Source organism: Aegilops tauschii, chromosome 4, assembly GCF_002575655.3.
Source record: "Aegilops tauschii subsp. strangulata cultivar AL8/78 chromosome 4, Aet v6.0, whole genome shotgun sequence".
Classification (NCBI taxonomy): Eukaryota; Viridiplantae; Streptophyta; class Magnoliopsida; order Poales; family Poaceae; genus Aegilops; species Aegilops tauschii.
In genome coordinates, this window is record NC_053038.3 from 267,131,364 (window position 1) to 267,136,843 (window position 5,480).

The window sequence follows — 5,480 nt, forward strand, 5'->3', positions numbered from 1 at the left end:
TAGATGATTATCAAACTCCTAGCTCGGATGCCCTCTCGCAACTCTTTGCGAAAGGAGAGTTAGTCATCTTTCCGAGCAAGCATGATTCGCATGTCCCGAACGACCCAAAGACGGATGAAGTTAGGAGTCCATCATCATGGAGCTTCTTAATGCATTTCAGACTAATGTGTCCAAGCCGGTAATGTCAGAAGTATGTCGGATTTATCTCATTAGGCTTATGCCTCTTGACATTCATATTATCGACAGGTTCTGTTTCTAGATTCAAAATAAATAGCCAGCAACAATGGTTGCATAGCCGTGGAACATACCCACTACGGTAGGTTGCTGCTAACGCGACACTACGATCAGAGACCCTTCGACGAAACTATGTGCGATGCCATAATCGCAAACGATGGTGTAAAAACTGTCAAAAAAGCTGCAAAACATTTGCGATGGAGCATCCATCAAACATGATTCAGATTTTAGTTGCGTGTGCGATGCAGGGCATACGGTTCAGCTCAATTAACTGTTTGCAATGAGGAGGAACAAAAGAAACGGGCAGCCAGATGAAGGTGTGTGCGATATACAGCATACGGTTCACTCGGATGAACTGTCTGTGATTAGGCAACACAAAAGAAATGGGCAGACAGATGAAGGTGTGTGCAATATACGACATGCGGTTCACTCGGATGAACTGTTTGCGTTGAGACAAGAGAACAGAAACGGTTCAATATAACAAGATGTGTGTGATACGTGGCAAACAGGTCTGTAATCAGAATGTGTGCGAAGACCGATAATAACATAGACGGTTGCTTCTAATAAGAGGTATGTGATATGCTATGTCTACACAACATCTGTTGGCCATTGGGGGATGGGCGGTCATCCGGATACGCCATAAGGATGCGAAGAGGCATCCTATCAGCAAGGACTAGCTGTTCCACCAGTAGCTCATGTAAGAGAACTCTCAAGTTAAGTGTGCTAAGGCTGGAGCAGCCATCAGATGGGTGACTAGATGGGAAGTTTTGTTGATGTTAAGTTAACTGATAGGATGGGTCGAATTTGTCAAATTAAATTACTGATACGACCCATCCCATGAGTTAATTTAACCTCGAGGTCCTTGTTTTTTATTTTTTTATTTTTTAACACATCTTAAAGAAGGCCTACCGCATTACTTTTTGATAATGTGCAATACGTGGCATACAGTTGATCCATCCGACTTGTTTGTGATGGAATAGGTCGTGTGTGTTGTGGGCAAACGCTTGCTAGTATTCAACCGTTTGCGATTGATGAATTCATCACCGACGGGTTCCCTAGTGTGGTCCGTGTTCATCTGATCATCATCTACTTCTTGTGCTGGCTCGATGTTCCTTCTATGCTAAGTTTCCATTAATTGATAGACTTTTATGAACACGCCACCATTTTTGAAAGTGCGTTATATCGACTAGAAGGGGGGTGAATAGGCGATTTTTATGAATTCTTCATTGAGGAATTTGCGGGTGAGGAAATTCCTAAGCGAAGAACTACTTGCAGTGGAATAAGTACTCAGATGCAAACATGGTAGAAAATAAACATGATCATCATGATGAAATGAAAGCAAACACAGAGTACAGAAAGCGTAAACACAGGATAACACAGGATGAAGACAAACAGACTGAAGAAATTGAACTGAGGAAATTGAGAAAGTCTTCAGTCAAAGTCTTCAAACAGATATGAACTAGCACACAACAACTGTCATGAGGAAATGAAAGAGTTGAGCAAATAGAAATAGTTGTCTTGGTGAAGACAATGCTTTGGTAGACCAGTTCCAACTGTTGTGACAGTTGTACGTCTGGTTGGAGCGGCTAGGTATTTAAACCTGAGGACACACAGTCCCAGACACGCAGTCCTGAACACGCAGTCCAGGACACTTAGTCCTCACTGTATTCTCCTTGAGCTAAGGTCACAGAGACCTCGCCCAATCACTCGTGGTAAGTCTTCACGTGACTTCCAGACCTTCACAAACTCGGTCACTCAGCGATCCATAATTTCCTCTTGGATGCTCTAGACCATGACGCCTAACCGTCTGGAAGATGCACAGTCTTCAAAGGTAACAAGCGTCAGATCCATGCAGGATCAATCTCTTCAGTGATGCTCAATCACTTTGGGTTTGTAGGTGTTTGGGTTTGGGTTTTCCTCACTTGATGATTTTTGCTCAAAGTCCTCGGAGGATGGGATGCTCTCAAATGACAAGCGTCAGTTTCTCTCAGAGCAGCCAACCAGCTAGTGGTTGTAGGCGGCGGCTATTTATAGCCTAGGGAGCAGCTCGACATGATAAGACATAAATGCCCTTCAATGATATGACCGTTAGGTGGGTAGATATTTTGGGACAGCTGGTGCATAGCACAGCAACGGTCGGAATTTTGAGTATCAAATTCCTCAGGGCTATCATGTTCCTCACTATGTAGGCAATCCACACTGGCGAATTCCTAACTCCTCAGTCAGAACAAATTCCTCAGAGACCAGAAGAACTTCGTCTCTGTCACTGAAGAAATTGACTGAACTGTATGAGATTTCCAATGGCTTCACTCGAAGGGATTGGTAGGTGTAGGATTTGAGTTGAGCATCACTTGGAAATTTTTCCTTAGTATTTCCTCGACCCCCTTTAACAGTACAGTGTTTCCTATGACTCAAGAAAGAGAAAATGAAACTACGAAAACAAAAGTCTTCACGCTTCATGTTCCTTGAATGAATGCCAAGTCTTCGAGGTCACACCAATTTCTTCACTTTCAAAGTCTTCAGAAAGTCTTCAGAAATCCAAAATCTCCAGTCGAAGATATTCATTTTTAGGGGTCGACTTTCTCTGTAAATATCAAACTCCTCATAGACTTATAGACCTGTGTACACTCATAAACACATTAGTCCCTTAACATATAAGTCTTCAATACACCAAAATCACTAAGGGGCACTAGATGCACCTACAATCTCCCCCTTTTGGTGATTGATGACAATATAGGTTAAGTTTTCAACGGGGATAAAACATATGAAGTGTAAATACTGATATTGAGGAATTTGATTGCAAGATATAGAAGAACTCCCCCTGAAGATGTGCATAGGGAGGAATTTGCTTTTGAAGCAATGCACACTTGAAGAGTAGAATCATGGAGATGTCCCCCTATATCTTGATATTCATACACACATTTGACATATAATATGAAGAATTTGAAATGCATGATGAAATATGGTGACTGATGTAATTCAGCATGCGTGCACTAACATTAATGAGGGATAAGCATGCAGAAAATCTCAGCAAAAGTATCAGACCACCATAGAGTTTAAGTTTACAACCCAATCGAATAAAGTCTCAGAAGAACGAGAGTTGTAACTTCATAAAAAACGCCCATATAGGTAGACCCGCTTGAAGACTAACTCAAATTTCTCCCCCTTTGTCACCGAATGACCAAAAGGATCGAAAAATGAGGACTAACACCCCTGAAGAATATCAAGTTGATGGAGGAGCGCTAGCGTTGTTGGGGTCGTTTGTTGTTGTAGGGCCTGCCGCGGTGTCGTCCAAGTCTTCATGCTCATCAGTTTCCCGTGATGAAGAATATGAGCTGGCCACCAAGGAAGGAACCTTGACCTTCTTGAATTTCTTCGGTGGAGGAGCAGACCAGTCGAAATCCTCCTTGAGACCCATTTGCTTCAGATCTTCTTCACCATATAGATGTGATAAGATAGCCCAGGTGCGACCGAAGACTTCATGGAGGTAGTAATGGTTTTTCTTCACTGCATTGTGTGTAGCAGTCATGTTGTGAAGAATAGAACCAAACTGACACTTAACCCATTTGTGGTTTCGATCCACCTTCTGGTGAAGACTAAGAAGAAGCTCACGGTCAGTCATCACCCTGGGAACTGTGGCTTGAGGATTTGGCTTTGATGCATTAGCGGCACAATCATGAGTAGCAGAATCATCATTGGTGGAGTAAGATGCAGCTTTACGAAACTAACCATCCAATGGACGATTGCCTTCACCAATAACAGCAGTGGCCTTGCTCTTTTCATCAGCTGAGGAATATGTCCGCTTGAGGACTTCAATTGGGGGCAAGTAGCTGAGGTGATTCTGAAAATCAGCCTTGTAGTTGAGTGAAGACCTTATTCTGAGGAATCTCATAATCCAAGGTGCGTAAGGCTTCAACTCAAACAGAGAGAGTGCAACATTTGCCAGAGTCCTCATGAAGAAATCATGATAGTTGAGAGGAATGCCATGCATGATATTGAATAGCAGATTCTTCATGATGCCAATGACTTCTTCATCAGTCAAATCGTGGCCTTTGATAGGACTCAAAGTCTTCGTCAGAATGCGATAAACTGTTCTTGGCACATATAGCAATTCCTTCGCGAGGAATTTGGTCCTTGGGGCTTGACCGGGCTTCAGAGGCTTCATTAGCACTTGCATGTAATGGGCAGTGAGTTCAGGATCATGGTACAGGCAACGAGCTCCTTCAAGGGGGAGGACTGATTGGCAGGGCGTGAAGTAATTCAGAGGCCGGTGCTTTATAGTGAGTATTATCGGTCATCCAGTCCAAAACCCAAGAGTTCACATCGTCAGCATCGCCTGTGATATGCAGAGTTGCATAGAATTGAAGAATGAGCTCTTCATTCCAATCGCAAATATCCGTGCAAAAGTTGAGCAGTCCTGCATCATGAAGCACACTTAGGACTGGGGTGAAACAAGGCAGTGATTCCATGTCCATGTGAGGAATATGCTCATGGTCGAAGACTTTGTCCTTGTTGAAGAGTAGTGAAGAATAAAAATTTGCTTGGCTGGCAGTCCAGAAGCGCTTCCTTCTAAGACGAGCAGAGTCATAAGGATTATAGTCTGTGAAGAACACATGCTCGCTGAAGAAGTCATCAGCCTTGAATTTCTGCTTCTTCGAGAAGGGATCCTTTGGCTTGGGCTGAGGGGTATCGGTCAATTGCATTACCACCTCACGAATCGCAATCTCAGGATCCACTAGCTGAGGAATTTCAGCTTCTTCTTCAGTGACAGCCTGGGTCTTCAATTCTTCATTAACATTTTCTTCAGCACTAGTGGCTGGAATCTCTTCATGGACAGATGGTGTGGCATGAGGTTCTTCAGATCCCATCTGTACTTCAGTATTCACAGGGGACTGAGGAATTTTTTGAAGGGGTGTGAACAGAGGAGAATTGGGGTGCTGACTTTCCCAAAAGTCATCGTTCAACACTAGATTGTGCACCCAATGTCCACATCTTCTTCTTCACTCTTTTCTTCAACGTCGGCCTCTTCAGCAGTGAACTGAGGCATGGGCGATGAGACTATCGGGGTTGAAGGGATCGCATCCGCTTCAATTTCTTCATCCAACTGCTCTAACGAAGCAGCAGAAGGAATCTCTTCATCTGATCCACTTGGGATCACATATTCTTCATCAAAAGGAACAAGGTCCTTTGATGGCATGGATGAGACCGGAATAGCATCACTTGGATTCTCAAAAGAGCTGGTCAAT